Source organism: Desmodus rotundus, chromosome 10 (genome assembly GCF_022682495.2).
Source record: "Desmodus rotundus isolate HL8 chromosome 10, HLdesRot8A.1, whole genome shotgun sequence".
Taxonomy (NCBI): domain Eukaryota; kingdom Metazoa; phylum Chordata; class Mammalia; order Chiroptera; family Phyllostomidae; genus Desmodus; species Desmodus rotundus.
In genome coordinates, this window is record NC_071396.1 from 56300246 (window position 1) to 56321082 (window position 20837).

At 38.7% G+C, this 20837-nt stretch overlaps 1 long non-coding RNA gene and 1 other non-coding gene across 2 annotated transcripts in view; both read left to right on the forward strand.

Moving 5' to 3' along the window:
• LOC123478144 (uncharacterized) overlaps positions 1-20482 on the forward strand; it is a 78895-nt gene extending 58413 nt beyond the window's left edge. The window contains exon 4 of the long non-coding RNA XR_006653276.3: positions 20444-20482. This is a non-coding gene — a long non-coding RNA (uncharacterized lncRNA). The remainder of the gene's footprint in view (positions 1-20443) is intronic.
• LOC112318215 (U6 spliceosomal RNA) lies at positions 12916-13022 on the forward strand. Its single transcript, XR_002976188.1, has one exon. It is a non-coding gene; the product is annotated as a U6 spliceosomal RNA (small nuclear RNA).
• Positions 20483-20837: the final 355 nt, after the last annotated feature.

The window sequence follows — 20837 nt, forward strand, 5'->3', positions numbered from 1 at the left end:
TGGATGAGTTCTCCTCTTTTAGTGCAAAGGTACTTTCCACAAATGTTGACAGTGAAAGTGTACTACTTTTGATTTAAGGGGAAAGAAGTGATTTCTCTAAACCAGGCTCCATTTAACCTGTTTAAAATGGTTCAGCGACCACAAACATAAGCTTTAAGATGTGCATATGTGGACCTGCGTTTTGCATTGTGGAAGTGCATCCCCTAGAACCAAAGAAAAGACACTAAACCTCTCTGCAAACTCTTTGTAGATTCCCATCTGTGACTTAATAAATATTTGATGCAGTGGCCAGTCAACATCCCTGCATTAGTGAAACTTCTATCCAGGAGTAACTGTGCAGCTCTTAGCGATGAGATTGGAGTAAGTTAAAAAGCATGTATTCATTTAGCCACTTCAACAGGGTTGTTTTTGTTAGCTGGCAATTTTGCAGACCAGATTATTGGCTCTGCTGTGTACTGCATGAGGACCAAAAGAAGCAAACCTGCTTCTTCCCTTAACAGTATTTTCTTTCCTTTGTGTTCACAGCCCAGGAGGCAAATGCAGCATGACTCACACCCCTCCCTCCCCCTGGGTTAAACAGCTGCCAATCTTGAGTTTAGAATCTGCCCAGTAACTTTGATGCCAAAAACCTGGAGTCTGACGTAGTTTTGTAAAACGAGTGGACCGCATGTTGTATTATTGTATTATTGTAACCACCCCCATGATTACAATAGATAATTAAAAAGTCCGCATGAACAAAATGTAGTAGGGCAGAGAAGGGACCTGAAACAAGCTGAAATTAAACCCAACTCCAGAGGCTTGCGGAAGGACCTGAGCAACTTCATTTCCCAAACATCAGTTTAGACATCACCTCTTCCTGGAAATGTACCAGGATCCATCTCCCCTGTTTGGTGCCCCTCTTCTGAGCTTCCATAACTTCTGTGCTTTTCCTGCTAGAGACCTTAGGCTATATTATAGACACCTGCTTGTTTGTATCTCTCCCTACCAAACCAAGTTTCAAGAAAATCATCCTGTCCACCACTGTCCAGCATAGGATCTGGCACTTACAAAGTGCTGAATAAATATTTATTGAATAGAGTAAGTTTTTCTTGAAATTACTGCTGCTGAGGATGGAGAAAATTCAGAAAGATCATAAGCCATCAAGTGAGAAAGTTTCCTCCATTTATTGCTTGATGCCCTAACCCCCATATTCTCCAAGCAAGCAGTTGTTCAGTTTGCTGACACACTTCTAATGACAGGGAGTTTGCCTCCCTTCGAAATAGTCAGAAATGACCAAGGAAGAGGAGGAAAATAGAAGACAAACGGGGCAGGTCCTGAACTAAACTGGGAAGTGGTTAATCCAGCTTCCTCTTTTTCTGTAGGGCCTTGATCTCAGCTAAGCATCAATAACCCCACTGAAGCAGCCACTAGTAGCAGTTTAAGGCTCCCTCTTTAACACCAGAGGACCAGTCCTTGAACTCTAAGTTCTTGGAACCTTAAGGGTAACATGATATCTCTTCTGAAGTATCATTTTTATGTTTTTCCTCCACATTTTCAAATATATATACAGAAAGAGAGAGAGAGAGAGGTAGAAATATATGTATGATTTTAAAGAAACAGCATAAGACTTGAAAGAAATTCATCAGAATGTTTGGAGCTGAGTCCTCAGACCTCCTGGGCTTAAGAATTCACTCTTGGTCATCAAGGTTAGTTTGGTGGAAAAAATATGAGAAATACTAGTGACTTCACATACTATCATCTATACCACCAGAAGAACTTGCATTTCCTTTGGTTTCTTTTGGAGACTGGAAAGGATTTCAAAACCACCAGGAATCAGTGCATCATGGCAGAATTTCAGGCAGTGTGCATTGGAGTAGAGAGGTAGTTATTTACCAGAAAAAGCCTTGCTTTTGTAAAACCCTGGTGTGCTGCCAGACCTTACCCGCTAGTTCCAGATCAGAATGGGAACAGTAAATGCTGCTTTGATTCAGTTTTGACAGTGTTTGGGTAAGTTACTTCCCTCTCTAAGCCTCCATGTTCTACAGCTACCATATAAAAAGTAACTAGCTCAGTGCCCAGCACATAACAAGCACTTAATGAACAGTAGTTCCCATTACCACTAATTATAAAATTAGCATACGTTCAATCAGAACCACCCCTAAATTTGTGGGCCTAGGGCAAAAATATATACAAATGGAGAACAATGTGTCAAAATATTTAAAAGTTATAAACAAGTTAACAAACTGTTAAACACAATAAAATATGTTCTGTTCTTCTACCTTGAAACAAAATTGAATACCGGACTTTTATTGTACTTTTAATTTTTTTTAATTTTATTGTGGTAGTAACACTTAACATGAGATTCATAAAACACGTTTTTGCATGACTGAGTATCAGCAAACTTAAAAGTTGATTGATCTTTAATTTTTTGTACTATCTGGGAGTTCTGTTGTTTGGCTGATGTGTGGATGAGTAATAAAAGCATGTACCATTCATACATTATGACATATTTATTACATAAAATTTATTTGTCTTCATTTTAGCAAAGTTACTAATTATATTATAAACAGAATTTTTTAGTTTTGATGATAGTAATACCAAATTATTCAACCTTTGTTAAGTCATTGTACTTTTATTTTTAAATTGATTTTAATATGGAGAAAACTTGCTGTTTAGGCAGTAGCAACTGAAATTGTCAAAAAAGTTATTGTGGTACTATTCACATCCAGAAATTGGCAATGGATTTTACATACATAGCTCAAATTGTTTGATGGGGTCTTATGTAAATTATCATAGAAAATATTATAAAATAATCTAACTTTACCATATAAATCACTATCACTTATATTGTAATTTCACCTTCTCTCAAAACAATATCTAGAGTCATAAAATATTTAAGTTCTTTTTTCCAAAAATTTCAAGGCTGGAATATTATAAGGAAGACCCAAAAATAGCAGTATGTTCTGTGATTTATTCAAACCTCTCTTTCATTGACGTGCCCCCTTGATCATTAATAACCCCAATATTGACTCAATAGAAATTAGTTTGGGAATTATTTGTGTGTAAATATTCTCCTATAAAATGACATGAATATTTCTGTATACTTGTTCTGGCTTTCTTGTATTTTTACAGGAATGCCACATTTATTACATACTTCACATACAGCTTATTTCAATTTAGAGAAAAAGACAGACTAGCCAAACTCGTATCAATTCTCATTTTTGGAGCTCCTGCAAACTTTGGCTAACATTATTAACAGCAAGCAACAGTTCACAACAAATAACTAGGGACAGAACAAATTTAAAAATAATTTTCTGTCAAAGATCACAATTCCCTTCACTAAAGATTATGTTATTTCTTGTACAATTCTAGTGCATCTCGTTATCTTGTGTAAATTAACTTTTACTGCTTTAACAGCATTTGCTCAGCATTCCCTGTGAGTGTCCCAACGTAGTTCTGGTGGCAGATATGACATTTTTAAAAATCAAGATGTCTCATCTTTGGCTAGATACACCTCTTACATAATCATTGAAATGTTTCAAAGATGCTGTCACTTATCGACAAAACTGAGAACATATCACTTAATAAGAAAGTCAAATGATACATTGTCTATGGCTCACAGAAAAAAGATGCTTGTTCCTTACCAATTATCATGACCTTACCCTCATTATTATTTTAAATCAGTGCCAAAAATTCAGTTATTTTTGTAGTTCAACCTTTTACAATGGGTTAAAACCAATAAGATATTCATTAATTTTGACTTCCTTAACTTTTATCTCCTGATAGTTCCACAATATGATAAATGTGAGTTGTTTAATACAATTTCTCCTGATATAATTTAGTTAAATTAATTTTTAAAATTGTATGTGTATTTTTTATTTTAAAAAGTACTTTAAATTCTCTGTTTTTATGTGATTTCAAAATTAGTTTTTATCCATCTTATGTGCTTGGCCATTTTGTCATCAAGTTTGAAAGTTTTTTTCCTACCATTATGGAAAATTTCCATCGTTTTCTATGACTATCGCACCATTGTTGTCCCACAGGGTTTGGCTAAATATGGAATATCTACCACTATTCTGTTAAGACTATCACAGCAAAAAACAAAGAATATCACAGGAATATTCTGTATCTGTGTTTTTACCTATTTATTGGTTCCTTTGTTGGTTACTATTGATCGCTCATGTTTGAGACCTTTTCAAAATTCTAGTATTTGTATATGCTGAGGTTTTTGTTTGCTTGTTTTTATCTTATCTTATTTTATTTATTTTTTTTTTTTGTGCAAGTAACATTTTATATCCTTTTACTCAAGAACCTAAGTATTTCCAGGCACAAGTGGTTTTCCCTGGCCAAAGCTGATTGTGAAAGCTGACTGAAATATGTCATAATAGTAACAAAATACTTTGTCTTTCACATTAAAATATAAAAAAGTTTCTACACTTCCTTTCTCCATTTGAAAAACATTTTAATATAAAGTATTAAGTTTTCTGCTATATCTATTCAATGGAGAATTCATAACCGATAATTTGAATCAAGTTATGTTTTTCTGGATGCATTCCCATGATTTCAGAAAGGCTATGACAGACTTTTTCCAAGATCAATTTCCACTAAACGGTAAAGATCCAAAGTTTTCATTTTCCTCAACCAATTTGCCAATTTTCTTATAATTTATTTATCTTCTAGTGTCAGGTCATCTGAACTGTGAATTTTATATGAAACATTATACTTTTCATTGTCTTCTATTTGTCCAGAAGAGAATTTCATTAGTAAAGAAAGAAAGGTAACAGATGTTTCATCAAGTTGTGAATGTGCTAAGACTACGTTCGTTCCTTATTTTCATTGTTTTGCTCGGTAACTACATCTTCATTAAATAAAGAATTCTGGAGAACCAAGATGGCGGCATAGGTAGACACACTGTGCCTCCTCGCACAACCAGAACTGACAGAAAATCAAACGGCAAGGAAGTCCGACACCAAGGAAATAAAAAATAAACATTCATCCAGACCAGTAGGAGGGGTGGAGACGGGCAGCCGGGGCGGAGAGGACTCGCATTGCTGTGGCAGGACCAAGACTGGTGGTGTGTGGGACCAACAGGGCAGGCAGTCTGACCACTACCAGACCCTGCGGCCCCACATTCGCGCAGATAAACCGAGAGGGCCGGACTCAGATGGCGGAGAACGGGGCAGGCAGAGCGGGGGTAGCACCCCGCGGCCCCACATTCGCACACAGATAAACCGAACAAACGGCGGGGAGCGAAGCAAACTGCGCAACCCAGGGCTCCAGCGCGGGGAAATAAAGCTTCAAACCTCTGATTGAAAACGCCCATGGGGTTGGGGCAGCAGCAGGAGAGACTCCCACCCTCACAGGAGAGGTCATTGGAGAGACCCACAGGGGCCTAGGGCGTGTACAAGCCCACCCACTCGGGAACCAGCACCAGAGGGGCCCAGTCTGATTGTGGGTAGCGGAGTGAAAGATTGAGGTTCAGTGGAGAGTGAAGTGGGCGCCATTGCTCCCTCTCGGCCCCTCCCCCACGCACAGCATCACAGCGCAGCTACCAGCGTTACCCAGCCCCGGGGAACACCTAAGTCTCCACCCCTTTAAGTAACAGATGCGCCAAGACAAAAAAAAAAAAAAAGGCCCAAATGACAGAACACTTCAAAGCTCCAGAAAAAATACAACTAAGCGAGGAAGAGATAGCCAACCTATCGGATGCACAGTTCAAAACACTGGTTATCAAGACGCTCACAGAATTGGTTGAATTTGTTTGAAAACCAGATGAAAAAATGAAGCCTATGCTAAGAGAAACAAAGGAAAATGTACAGGGAACCAACAGTGATGCGAAGGAAACTGGGACTCAAATCAACGGTGTGGACCAGAAGGAAGAAAGAAACATCCAACCAGAAAAGAATGAAGAAACAAGAATTCAGAAAAATGAGGAGAGGCTTAGGAACCTCCAGGACATCTTGAAATGTTCCAACATCCAAATTCTAGGGGTGCCAGAAGGAGAAGAGGAAGAACAAAAAATTGAAAACTTATTTGAACAAATAATGAAGGAGAACTTCCCCAGTCTGGCAAAGGAAATAGACTTCCAGGAAGTCCTGGAAGCTCAGAGAGTCCCAAAGAAGCTGGACCCAAGGAGGAACACACCAAGGCACATCATAATTCCATTAGCCAAGATTACACAGAAGGAGAGAATCCTAGAAGCAGCAAGAGAAAAGGACACAGTTACCTACAAAGGGGTTCCCATAAGACTGTCAGCTGATTTCTCCAAAGAGACCTTACAGGCAAGAAGGGGCTGGCAAGAAGTATTCCAAGTCATGAAAGGCAAGGACCTACATCCAAGATTACTCTATCCAGCAAAGCTATCATTTAGAATGGAAGGGAAGATAAAGTGCTTCTCAGATAAGGTCAAGTTCAAGGAGTTCATCATCACCAAGCCCTTATTATATGAAATGTTAAAGGGACTTACCTAAGAAAAAGAAGATACAAAATATGAACAGTAAAAATGACAGCAAACTCACAGTTATTAACAATCACACCTAAAACAAAAACAAGAGCAAACTAGGCAAACAACTAGAACAGGAACAGAACCATAGAGATGGAGATCACATGGAGGGTTGTCAATAGGGGAGTTGGGGGGGGGAGGTACAGAGAATAAGTAGCATAGATGATAGGTGGAAAATAGACAGTGGGAGGGTAAGAATAGTGTAGGAAATGTAGAAGCCAAAGAACTTATAAGTATGACCCATGGACATGAACTATAGGGGGGGAATGTGGGAGGGAGGGGGTGGGCAGGATGGAGTGGAATGAGGGGGGCGGGAAATGGGACAACTGTAATAGCATAATCAATAAATATATTTTAAAAAATAAAGAATTCTAGTGCCTGCCATGAATTGTAGGTCAGTCATGTTTTGCAGAGTGTGCTTACTTTCCTTGTCTGCAATTTTCCAAACTGAAGTAGATCACCCCCTTGTATATGTTCTACCTTTTCTTTTCAGCCCTTAAATTGCTGAGCTCCATTTTACTGTATATTGCTCTGTATAATGCACACTCACATTTCTGGCCCAAACTTTCAGGGAAAAATCTTTCATTTTAATTTTTTAATTCAACTTTCTATTTATTTATATTTAGAAACAAAACTGATTATTGTATTCCAGGGTATTATTTTGCATACAGATATTGTTATTGCTTTCTAGAGTTATACTTTTAATGCATAAGCATAAATAAAAGAATTTAAAACATTTATATAGATATGGAATTAGTACTACCCATGTGTAATGCACATCCAAATTTTTCCCTCAAAAATTTGGTCAAAAAGGTGTGCATTATACCTGGCAAAATATGGTAATATTTTGTGGTTCTATTCCAATCTCAACTTGTTCTCATTTTCAATGATCTTTAGAATTAAAAGATAAAATGTATCCATATCCCAAAGGTTCCAAGTATGCATATACTTCATTAAACATATAATTAAAATAAATGTTAAAAATACTGAAAAATTATAATTATTTTTCCTATATGGTCTCAAAGAGTTATTTTTATTCTAAAATATTTGAAAGTATCTATTAAAGAGCAAAATAGAAGTAATAATTAATGAACATTAAAATTTAAACAAAAATATTCAAATAAAGCTGCATTATTTCATTTTTAAATTTAAGTATACCTTATAAAGATAGTTTTATAAACATAAATTGTTTATAATCCTTGTATTCAGTATTCACTTATTGCTAATGCAAAAAGTTGGTATTATGCTTCATGTTTCAAGCATGCTATGTTTAGACTATGCATGAAAAAAATTAAAAAATAATGTTGTTTAATGTTGCTAAATGTCCTTTGACTGCCATGTAACTATTGCAAATATTGTAGTACTCCATGAACACTTACATGTCCACAAACTAGAACTCGAAGGAAGCTGGAAAATAGATGCTCAGCACTCCTGGGAAATGATACTTTATTATGCAAGAATCTATAGCATTCTTGACATCTGAGAGGAAGGATCTGACAAGTTAATTAATTTGTCTTTTCTCTTACCCAAATGCTCCCACAGCTCAAATTCTCCTTATACTCTGAGGCAGTGTCCTTCCGTGATGTTGGCAGGAGGGCAGCCAGCATTCTTTATCACATTTGGATAGTTCCCTTTTGTTTCCAGGACAGAGGTTAAGAGATGTGGAGAAGCATTTCTGGGAGCCTGAGCAGTGTTAGTCACCAGTGTGGATGTCTAGGTTTATGGCTGCTCTATGTCAGCAGTGGGCACCTGAACGCATAGGCTCTTTAATTGATTTACCTTTTCATTGTGTTAAATGGAATACAACTCAACAATAAAAAGTAACAGAATACTGATATGTGCAACAACATGTCTGAATCACAAGAGCTCATAAGAGTGAGTGAGAGAAGTGTGGCTCAAAAAGTTACATACTCTATGGTTCCGTTTATATGACATTCCCTACAAGGAAACACTATAGGGACAGAAATCAGGTCAGTAGGGGCTGTGGTTAAAGAAGAGACATAACTGTAGAGTGGCACAAGGGATATTTTTGGGTGATGGATATATTCTATTTTTGTTAAATATTTTATTGTTTTTCCATTATAGTTGTCCCAAACAATTCTGTATCTTAATTGCATATATTTGTCAAAACTCATTTAACTTTATACTTAAAAAGAATTATAGATAAAATTATCAATTACAGTTTATATGATCATGTTATCTATAATATATAATTAAAAGTTATATATTATAGCCCTAGCTGGTGTGGCTGGTGTGGACTGAGTACCAGCCTGTGAACCAAAGGGTTGCTGGTTCGATTCCCAGTCAGGCCACATCCTGGGTTGCAGGCCAGGTCTCCAGTAGGGGGAACACAAGAGGCAATCACATACTGATATCTCTCCCTCTCTTTCTCCCTCCCTTTCCCTCTCTAAAAATAACTAAATAAAAAGTTTTTAAAAATTATATATTATAGTATATGATTTATGTTTATAATTATAACTTATAGATAATTATAAACTATAACAAATGTATAATATTATAGTATAACAAATATTAGATAATGTTTGTATAACAAAATTAAAACAGTTACATATTATATACTATAATTTTTATTAAGATTTTATTTATTTATTTTTAGAGAGAGGAGAAGGGAGGGAGAAGGAGAGGGAGAGAAACATTGATGTGCAAGAGATACATCAATTAGTTGCACACACCCCCAAGTGGGGACTTGGCCTGCAACCCAGGCATGTGCCCTGACTAGGAATTGAACCAGCAAACTTTCAGTTCATAGGCCAACACTCAGTCCACTGAGCCACACCAGCCAGGGCAATATATAATTATATATTATAAACTATATAGTATATAATATATAATTAGACAATATACTATATTATATGATATAAATATAAAATAGAAGACCCACAAGGAAGAAAACAAAAAGCAATGGAAACTTTAAAAGTAATTTAAATTTAAAAAGCTAACATTTAAGAAATCTTTCTGGAAACAAAGAGATTTGATACCAGTACCTAGGAAAATCCACTCAGAATAATCAATGTCAATACATATTCTAAAAAGAATTTCTAGACTTTACAAAAAAAAAATCATGTAGGTGGGTCAAAATATCAAGTCACCTGAATGGGAAAGGAAATGAGATTGCCTTTGTACTTATTCCAGAAGAAGCAGAGTAACATATTGGGGAGATCCAAGGAAAGAAAACACAAACCAAGGATTTTATATGTAGCTAACAATGCCACAAATTACGAATATGAAAGAACCAAAGACCCTGGCTGGTGTGGCTCCACGGACTGAGCGCCAGCCTGCAAACCAAAGGGTCACTGGTTCAATTCCCAACCAGGGCACATGCTTGGGTTGAGGGCCAGGTCCCCAGTGGGGGGGGGTGCATGAGAGGCAACCACACATTGATGTTTCTCTCCCCCTCTTTCCCTCTGTCTAAAAATAAATAAATAAAATCCTAAAAAAAAAAAGAACCAAAGAATATTGCTCCCATGTGCTCTCTGAGAAGTTTACTAAAGAAAGTTTTTTTTTCAGACAACCAGAATAGAAAGATGTTGGCATAAGGACTGATCGTGAGCATTAAATGTTTACCCATAAAACTATAATGATTATAAGAAAGGGAGTGTCCGGGCAAAGTAAATATTATACAATAATTAAAAAGAGAGAATGGGAAGAGAGATTAAAAATAAAATATACTTGTGGATTATTTTATAGTTACTGATGGGATAAAAAGATATTTATTTCAATGAGATGCTGTTGGATAGGGAGGAGAAAGGAAAGAAGCAATCATGAACTGGTTTCCATTTTGTTGGGGAACCGAGAAAATAACAAATATACTAAGATTATTAGTATATTAGCATTAGCATAAAAGTAACCACTAAAATAAAACCTTCCTAAATACCACATATATTTGAGAGAGCAAATAAAATAGATCACATAGTAAAAAACTAGTGCTATAAATGACTTGCAGACTTCTGGCCAAGGTGGAGGCTTAGGTAAACAATCTTTGCCTCCCCTCACAACTACAGCAAAAATTACACCTAAAATACAGAACAAATTTCACCCAGATATGTCAGAAAGCCCAGCTGTATGGAAATCTGACAATCAAGGATTTAAAGAAGCCACATTCATCCAGACTGGTAGGAGGGGCAGAGAGGCGCAGAGAGGTACAGAGAGGTGGCCCAACTGTCGATCCCACATTCATGTGTGATGTATGAAAATTGGGAGGGATACCTCAGGAGAGAGGAATCTCAGCTCCAGACCAGACCACCCAGCCCAGGGTTCCAGCGCCAGGAAGATAAGTCCCCATAACTTCTGGTTTCAAAAACCAGTGGGGGTAGAGACTTTGGAAGAAACTGTGGAATTCTCAAGAGACTTCTCCTAAAGGGCCTGCAATGGATTCACGACTCATGCAGACCCAACCCCCCTGGGATTCAGCACCAGGGCAACAGCTGGAAGGGCACAAGTGGCATACAGGGAGAAAGTAAAGTGACTGGAGGGGGTGAATCCCAGGCAGACAGCTTCCTCTTGGGCAAATCTCCAGAGGCCAGGCAGTGGCATGGTCCCCTCTCTGAGCCCTCCCCCACACAAAGCCACAAAGCAGTGAAACGTGTTGCCCCACCCTGGCGACTATCTAAGGCTCTGTCCCACACAATTTATGGGTGCCTTTTCTAAAACAGGGCTGTGCTACTAAGACAGGGAGTCAAAGCAGCTCAACCTAATACACAGAAACAAACACAGAGAGGCTGCCAAATGGAGCAGACAAAGAAATATGGCCTAAATGAAAGAACAGAACAAAACTCCAGAAAAAGAACTAAATGAAACAAAGATAGCCAATCTATCAAATGCGGAGTTCAAAGCACTTGTTATCAGGATGCTCAAAGAACTCATTGGGTACTGCAATAACATAAAAAAGACCCAAACAGAAATGAAGACTGCATTAAGTGAAGTAAGGAAAAATCCACAGGGAACCAACAGTGGAGGGGATGAAGCCAAGATTCAAATCAATGATTTGGAACATAAGGAAGAAAAAATCATTCAATCAGAACAACAAGACAACAAGAATTTAAAAAAAAATGAAAATAGAATAAGGAACCTCTGGGACATCTCCAAATGTACCAACATCCAAATCATAGGGATGCCAGAAAGAGAAGAGAGAGAGCAAGAATTGAAAACTTATTTGAACAAATAATGAAAGAAAACTTCCCTAATTTGATGAAGGAAGTAGATATATAAGCCCAGGAACCACAGAGAATCCCAAACAGGTTGAACCCAAAGAGGACCACACCAAGACACATTATAATTAAAATGCCAAAGGTTAAAAATAAAGACAGAATCTTAAAAGCAGCAAAAGAAAAGCAGAGAGTTACCTACAAAGGAGTCCCCACAAGGCTGTCAGCTGATTTCTCAAAAGATACTTTACAGGCAAGAAGGGGCTGGCAAGGAGTATTCAAAGACATGAAAAGCAAGGACCTACGACCTAGGTTACTCTATCCTGAAAAGCTATCATTTAGGATGGAAGAGCAGATAAAGTGCTTCCCAGACAAGGTAACACATCACCAAACCATTATTATATGAAATGTTAAAGGGAACTATATAAGAAAAAGAAGATCAAGAAGATCAAAACTATGAACATTAAAATGGCAACAAATGCACAAGTATCAACAACTGAAGCTAAAAAACCAAACTAAGCAAACAACCAGGACAGGAACAGAATCATAGATATGGAGATCATTTGGAGGGTTATCAGTTGGGAGGGGGAAGGGAGAGAATGGGGCAAGAGGTGCAGGGATTAAGAAGTACAAGTTGGTAGGTTCAGAATAGACAGGGGGATGTTAAGAACAGTATAGGAGATGGAGAAGCCAACAAACTTATATGCATGACCCATGGACTTGAACTAAGGGAGGGAATTGCTGGAGGTAATAGGGGTACCAGGTGGAGGGTGGAAAAGGGGGGAAAATTGAGACAACTATAATAGCATAATGAATAAAATATATATTTTTTTAAAAAGTAGAGACCAGAATGAGGTGATTAAAGGCACAGGAAGATGGGGCATGATTTAGGTATGTTTGTGTAATGTGCCATATGTCATTTTTTATTTACATAAAAACATCCTTCTTGATGTAAAAAAATAAAATGACTTGCATATGTCAGATTTATTGGATACTAAATAACCCAATATGGTTAAGCTGGATACTAAAACATAGAATAATAGGAGTTCACATAGCATACTACCATTTGGATAAAAAAAGAAGGCAAAATAAGACTATACGTGTATATGGCACATATGTATGTATTTGCTCATTTTTGCAAATAAGAAAAGATAAACCAGAAACTAATAAAACTGGTTAGGTACAGGAGTGGAAGAAAATTTTTCTGTTACCTTTCCCTATGGTTTTCACTTTTAAACAACAGTTTTACATTTTCAAAAAATTCAATTAGTGCTTGCTTCAGCAGTTCATGTACTAAAATTGGAAGGATGTAGAGAAGATTGCCATGGCCCCTGCAAAAAGATAACATGCAAATTTATCAAGTATCCCAAATTCTGGTGCTGAATATTAGATTTACTGTGGTAATCATTTTGCAAAATATGTACATACATCAAATCATTATGCTGTACACCTTAAATTTACACAATGTTGTATGTCAATTATATCTCAATAAAACTGGAAAAATAATTGTTAAAAAGCCTGCTACCACAAAGAAAAAGTAAAATCAACAAGAATAGGAAAGCCCAAACATTAACTACAAAGAGGAACATGAAACTACTTCAAGGTTTAAAGGTTTTTAAACAACAGGTCTTTAACTTTAGGGGGCTATAATTCTAAGAATGAAAACAAGCTGTGAACAGCCTTAAGCCTTATTAGTAGGTTTGTGTTGGTAGTGCTATTGGTGTAGTAATTCTGATACTATTGGGTATATTGTAAGGAGGAGCAAATTAGTATATTGATGTTGGTGAAAACCAGGGTCCTCGCTGTGGAATGAAGGAGTTAAAAATATGCACTGGGGAGAAAAGAGAAAGAACCCTGTGGTTCTCCCTGTGGATTGGAGCTGGGGGATCAAAATAAAGCCAGGATTTAAAATAAAATGTATTTCTGGCATCTGTCCACTGAAAGGGCCTAGAAGCAATAAAACTCCAGTAACAACGAGCACTCCCACCACTCAGTTCTTGGTTTCTAAAAACCAGTTTCCACTAAAAGGAAGCAAGTCTACTTGGAGAACAAATACCTGATTCCAGGTCTGGATCAAGGAAACTACAAAATGAGCTTAGGACGTCCTCTGCTAGAAAGCAAAGAAGTGCTCAAAAACTGATAGGACTGTGTCAGAAGGACACAGAGGTTAGGTGGGAGGAGCTGAATTTGGGACAACTTGAAAATCAAAAAGAAAATTGGTGATAATGAACAATCTGAGTTCATAATGATGCTCAAGAAAACTTTAAGAGTGAGCATGAAGAAGGAGAAAGTTTCTTTTCTTAAAAAATAGAGTGCCGAATAATAAATACGGAAGACATGATAGAATTAGAAAAAGTGTGACTTGTGTAAATCACTAACAATAATAGTTGATTCAGGCAAGGTCTATTAATGCATACCAAAACATTGAATAGAACTTGGGGAACAAGTTATTGTCATATTCTCAGAACATATAATTAGTAAGTACATCTCACAGATCACTTCTCAACGATAAATAGAAAATAAATGCCTTCATAATGGAGAGTTCTAGCAGACAGCACCTTAATCAGCAGATTAAACCCAGCACGATCAGTAACAGGACATAATGAACAGCATTGTGTGGCTCCTGAAATACACTAAGACCTAATATCACCTCTGTAGAAATTTTGCCAAAGATCTTTAACTAAAGCTAATTCTGAAGGAAAAAAACAAAATCCAAATTGTGGGGCATCCTACAAAAGAACTGATCTGAAAGTCAATGACAAGAAAGACAAAAACAAAAACAAAAACAACCTGTTTCACAATAAAGGAGACAATGGAGATGAGACCATTTAAATAGCACATGGTTCTTCATGAGTCCTGGATAAGAACAAAAACAAAGACATAAATCAAAACAAGCCCCCCCCAAAAGCTCCAAAGGAGATTACTGGGAAAATTAATAAGATTTTCATATTAAATAATAATATACTTAAATAATAGATGATAAAATAATTAAATAATATAATTAAATAATAAAATAATTGAATCAGATAATAATATAATGACAATTTGGTTATATGACAGAATGTTCTGCTTCTTTTCTCTTTTTCAAAAATTAATTTATTTAGGTTAATTCTCATTTTAAAAAATAACTTTTAAAAAATTTGAACTGCAGTTGACATACAATATTATATTAGTTTTGGATGTACAACATCGTACTTAGGCATTTACAAACCTCATGAAGTGATCACCTTGATATGTGTAGCATCCATCTGGCACCAGACACAGTTATTACAATGTTATTAACTATATTCCCCATACTGTACTTTACATCCCCAGGACTATTTTAATAACTGGCTTTTTGTACTTTTAATCCCTTTCGCCTTTTCCCCCGTTCTCCCCAATCCATCACCCATCCAGTGACCACCAATTTGCTCTCTGTATCTATGAGTAGAATGTCCTTGCTTCTTAAAAGATAAATGCTGAAGTACTTTGAAGCTTCATAAAGTCTCTAATTTATTTTCAAATAAGTAAAAAATACCCCCATATATATGGAAACATATAACTACTAAATGTTTTTAGTTACATGGGTAACTAAATGTTAACAAGTGGTGAAGCTAGCTGAAGGATTTGAGTGTTCCTAGTATTATTTTCTCACCTTTTGGGGGGGTTAAAATATTTCATAATACAAGGTCAGGGGAGGGGAATGAACACATGGACTACAGGAAGGTGTGTGACTCCAAGACAATCAATCTGCCAGGGAGCCAATCTAGCGACCTTGGACCAGAAAAGATGAGCTATATACTGTATCAGTCAGGATCCTTTTGGCTTTAAGTAACAGGATACTGAGTCAAAGTAGCCTAAACTGTAAGGACACCTAATTATCTCATGTAACAAGAAGTCTAAAGGTAAATGGCTCCAGGGCTGGTTAATTCATCAGTTCCAAGATGTTATAGCCCTCTCCTGTCAGTTTCTCTCTGGTGCTCCGGGCTTGACTTCATGGTTGCAAAATAGCTACCATGGCTCCATCTGTCATGCCCTCACATGACATACCCAAAGCAGGCAGGAGGGGGTGGGCTAGCTGGAAGACTTTGCCTTCTTGTGTCAAGGATAAAACTATAAAACTCTTTCCCATAAGCAAGACCCCCACCTGCCACCGCCTGACAATTCCTTTTACATCTCACTGACCTTACAAACCAGTTCTGATTCAGCACCTGGGGTTGTTCAGGTGAACAAAACTGATCTGGACAGGTGGCTGTTGGTTCAGGGAGTCAACAGTGTTTGCCATGAGAGCCAATGAGACTCATTTGCTCGGAAATCTGAGCCAAGAAACTCAGTCTGGGCTAGTCGTTAGCAGTTAAGCTGGTGGTAAATGAGCAACAAGAAGTTGAGTTGAGGCCATGACACCCCAGCCAGGTACAAGCTGAGATTAAGAGAGGAAAACCTCTATAGAGAAGGCAAGAAAGCCCTTGGGTGAGAAAGGAGAGTTGCAACCATGTGCCCAGGTGGGTGGAGCTGCCTTGAGGGTTAGAAACTGCTCCTCATTCAGCTGCCTGGATCCCTGATATTTTCTGGTTGTAATTTCAGGTCCAGGCCACAGAGAATGTACCAGTTAGAATGTACTTGCCAATAATAGAGGGGAAAAAGCACAGAAAACAGAATTATTTACAAATGTACAAGAATGCCTCAAACTAGCCAAGGAGGGAAGTTCAGCCTGTCTTTAGGAAGTACTACAACCAAAAAGTGCTAGAACTTGGTGACTTGTCTCTGGCTCATCCTTGGTGTTTCTCCATAGTCTATGTCATTCTTATCTCTGCAGTAGGATGCCACTGCTTCCTGGTCCCCCTGTTGCCATACATCTGTCCCTACCTTCTAAATTTGTATTCAAGTTTTGGCTCCACAAAGAACACATGTGGTCAGTTCCCCAGTCCCAGTCTCAAATTCCCAGAAGTAAGAAGCTGAGAAGCCCAAGTTGGGTCAGATGTCCAATCTACCAAGTCCATAGGCTTCAGGTCACAAAAGATAAGGATGGGATAGGAGAAAGGAGTCATTGCCTTGAGGCTGGAAATATGCCCGAAAAGGTGTTCACCATGATGGTTAAAAGAGTGTTTTTCAAGATGAGGGTGGGGATTTGACCCTCCCCAGGGGTCATTTAGCAATGTCTAAAAACATTTTTGGTTACCACAACTTCAGGAAGGGATGCAACAGGCATCTAATGGGTAGAAACCAGGGATGTTGCCAAACATCCTAGAATGCTCCCACGACAAAGAATTTTTTAGTGCGAACTGTCAGTAGCTCTGAGGCTGAGAAATCCTGTCTGTCCTTTTGATTCTAGTAACAGTTCTTTCAATCAAATGGATCATCTTTACCCACAGAGCATGTCCCCAGGCCCGGTAGGTCATAAGACTCAGTAAATCTATTTGTGGGGCAGAGCGTGAATGAAAACATCACTCTAGGAGTGTGGCTGCTGATTGTTCTGCTTATCTCCCCCGTTCAGTGGGCATTCTTGAGGGGAGGGGCCCACAGAGGCAGATAGTGTTGAAGTTCTGCCCTGGGTGGGGGAACTGTTAAACAAAAAGAGAGGATGGAATAAACAGGAACAGATACAAGAAGACAGAACTATCAACACACACAACTTGTTCCTGCAAGTGCTGAAAACATAAACAGCTGCCTAGCTGCTGCCCGCTCACCCCACACACCATAAGGGAGAGCCGTAAACCCTTAAGTCCCAAGCAGCTGCTGGCTGTGATGGGGGTGTCTTTTTTTCCACACTAACTTGTCAGGCAGGGAGGGACAGGCTCCAGGCCTCTGGGATTCCTTTTGGGGTAGTCAATACAACATCTGCTTTTATTTTGTGAGGCGCATTGTGAGCCTTAAATAGTAAAACATCTTTTAAATTAAAAAAAAAAACTGTAAATAGTTCAGAGCAGAGAAGGCATCAGGAACAAGGGGAGAGAGAGTTTTTACAGCTGGCTACTTCCCTGAAATTTCTGATAAACCTGAACCTGTTATTATTGCACAAAGAGGAGTAAGTTTTCTGGGAGCATAAATCCCAGGAATCAGATAACTCAGGATCTTTGCTGCCCTCTACTGATTGTAATGGCAACTAGCAAGGGGTTGTGAAAAGGAAAGAGACTTCTGAGGAGATTGCTTCATTTCTTCGTTTAATTTTTTCAACACACATTTACTTAGCTTATCCTCTGTACAGGTGCTGTACAGAGGCATTAATTACAGTGGCAAAAAATAGACAACCTCCCTGTTCTCAAGGATCATACATCCTAACAAAAAGACAGACTTCGTATAAGCCAATAAATAAACATTTTAAGGTTGTTCAAAGTGCTCTTGAAAGCAATTAACATGGTAATGTGGGAGGGGGCATTTTAAAATGGGGAGGGTTGGAAAGAGACATGTGAGCTGAGACTAGAAAGGTGAGACAAAGCCAGCTGTCCTGAGAGCAGGGCCAAGGGCTTTTCAGGCAGATGGAGAAGCGGTGTGAACTGGAGGCAGAAAGGAGCTTGGTGGGTCCCTGAACCCAGGGCGGGTACAGGGGCAGTGTGGAGGGAAGGCCAGAGAAGCAGTCCATGACTAAGCTTGGATTTTATTCTGGATAAACTTTATTGGGAAGAAGCTATTGAAATGTTTCTCTTTTTGTTTTTAACAGATTATTCTCAGCCCTGGCCAGGTAGCTCAGTTGTTTGGAGTGTCGTCCTGATACTCTAAGGTTGTGGGTTTGATTCCTGATCAGGGCACATACAAGAATCAACCAATAAGTGGAACAATAAATCGACATTTCTCCCTCTCTCTCTCTCTCTCAAATCAGTCAATAAATTAAAATTTTTAAAAGATTATTCTTTTCAAAACTACCTATTCACTATAGGATAGCAATACAAAATTTCCTAGAAATACCAGAGAGTTTTAAAAGGTGCATACGTTAAGGAAATAAGTAGACATCTAGAGGATTACTTTGTCTCCTATGTGGATAGTGAGAGGTAGGTCACAGGACGAGACCAGGACACAGATGGGGCTGGGTGGGAGTCGTGCTGGGCCAGGGAGATGCCATGGAGACGCACAGAAATGGGTGGATTTGAGGTGCCTCTGGGAGGTGCTTCTTCAGTACCTGCTGATGGTTTGGATGTAGAAGATGGGGAGAGACAGACGGCTGCCAAGGCTCCAAGGGCGAGAAAATCAGCTCTGTCATGTGGCTGAGGAATAATGGCAGCTACGGGCTCTGTTCTTGGCTCCTCGCAGGCCAGTGGGTGAGGGCCATCCACCTGTGGGCCTTTGCTTGCTTCCTTTCTGTGCAGTCTGGGTGATTACATCTGGCAGGTCGCAGGCAGGCATCCCTCATAAAATAGCTGTAAAACCTTTTGCTAATATGAAGCCTCCCATAAATGTCAGGTGATGAGAATTACAGCCCCACAGGCTCATAAAAGAGAGAGCATGTCGTGGCCTGAGGAAGCCACAGAGACTGTGAGGGCACTGAGCTCTCTTTCCAAGCTATATTTTAGTTTCAGGGAAGACTTGACCAGAGGAAGTAGAGGGCCTGCTGAGGTCAAAGTGGCTCAGAGCCTTTCTTGAAAGGCTCAGTTATCAAACCTGTCAGCAGCGCTTCCCTTTACCTGGCCCAGGGCTTCTTCAAGGTGAAGTGGAACATATTCTCCATCTGTACTAACTCAGCCAGGAGGGGAGAAGTAGGAGTGTTAGGGAACCTGACCTCAGGCAGTTGAGGAGTTCAGGGAATAAACACCATGCTGTTTGCCACCTTTTGCCAGCCTTGACCCCACCCGTCAGCTAATTACATAGCACCCAGGTGTGCTTCCCTGCCCACCATCTGCCTGGCAATCCTTTGATGCACCCCATATGTCTAACAGCCTTGACCCCCAACTCCCTTTCTTTCTCCCCTTTCATTTCTCTCTCTCTCTCACTCATACACACTCAACATACAACTAAAAATCATCGGTATCGTATGACCAGTATAGCCTTGTGCTGGGGTCCTGGAAATGGGGCTGGGAGACAGAGAAATAGGATATGAAGACCCTACTCAGAAAAAGCGACCCATCTACTAGCTGTGATCAAGGCCATGATCACAGGTGGCCTCCTGATAACCTAAGGAGGTGAGCGCTATTGCCATTCTCATTCTCAGAGGAGGAAGCTGAGGCTCAAGGAGGCAGTGACTTTTGCAGGGTGACACAGCTAGTGAGTGGTAGAAGCCTTTTTAAACCCAAGTCTGCCTGTGCACGTCTCTGTCTCTGGCCTATCAGTGAGGATAATATAAGATTCCTCATAGTAGGGAGTAGGGGGTTATTTTGAGGCCATGCTGCCTTTTGTTTTTCTGAGTTCCTCTTTCCCTCTCTCTCTCCCTCTCTCTTTCTCTCTCTCTCTTCCTCATTCTTTCCCTCTCTCTCTCTCTCTCTCTCTCTCTCTCTCTCACACACACACACACACACACACACACACAAATTGATCCATTACCCCCATCCTGATGCTTTGGACCCTCATGGTGCTTCAACATTGAGCTAAAATGATGCCAACATTGTTACCTGTTCATTGAGAAAGCATTTTCAGGAGCAAATGCCAATAACCCCAACAACCTCCAGTAAACCCCCAATAAATACTTTATCCCCTAAAACACCAATAAATTTCTGGATCAATTTTCCTTTTTATTATTTATTTTATTGAATTTATTGGAGTTACATTGGTTAATAAAAATAGGTAGGTTTCAAGGATTAATTTTCTATATTATAATTTTTTAATGTTTGCTATTAATTTTTTATTTACTAAAATTATTTCTGACAGAATTAATTCTTCACTTAAATTTCAGGGTGAAGATGTGAGTTATCCGGAAGGTCTGCCTGCATCAGGTTTTACTGATTTTTACACTGTGTGAGTTTTCTTTAATGACTGTTATTTCTACCAAATCCTACTTTTCTGGGTCAAATTTTGCAGATCTGCATTTCGAAATTTGATCTTCAGTCCATTTTTAGTGAATACCACATTTTACCACAGGCAATCATAGCCATTTTCAGATGTAACTTGCATTGGTTGTTTTTCCCAGAAATATTCATCATGAGTTGGACAGCAAATTGGTAGTTTATATTTGTTTCCTAGCTAACCAGTGAGAAAATGGAGAGTGTTTTGTGCAAAAGAGAGGGCTATGTAAAACACAGACAAAGATTCAGGTGTGGAGAGATAAGGACAGCAAAAGGAGATCAAAT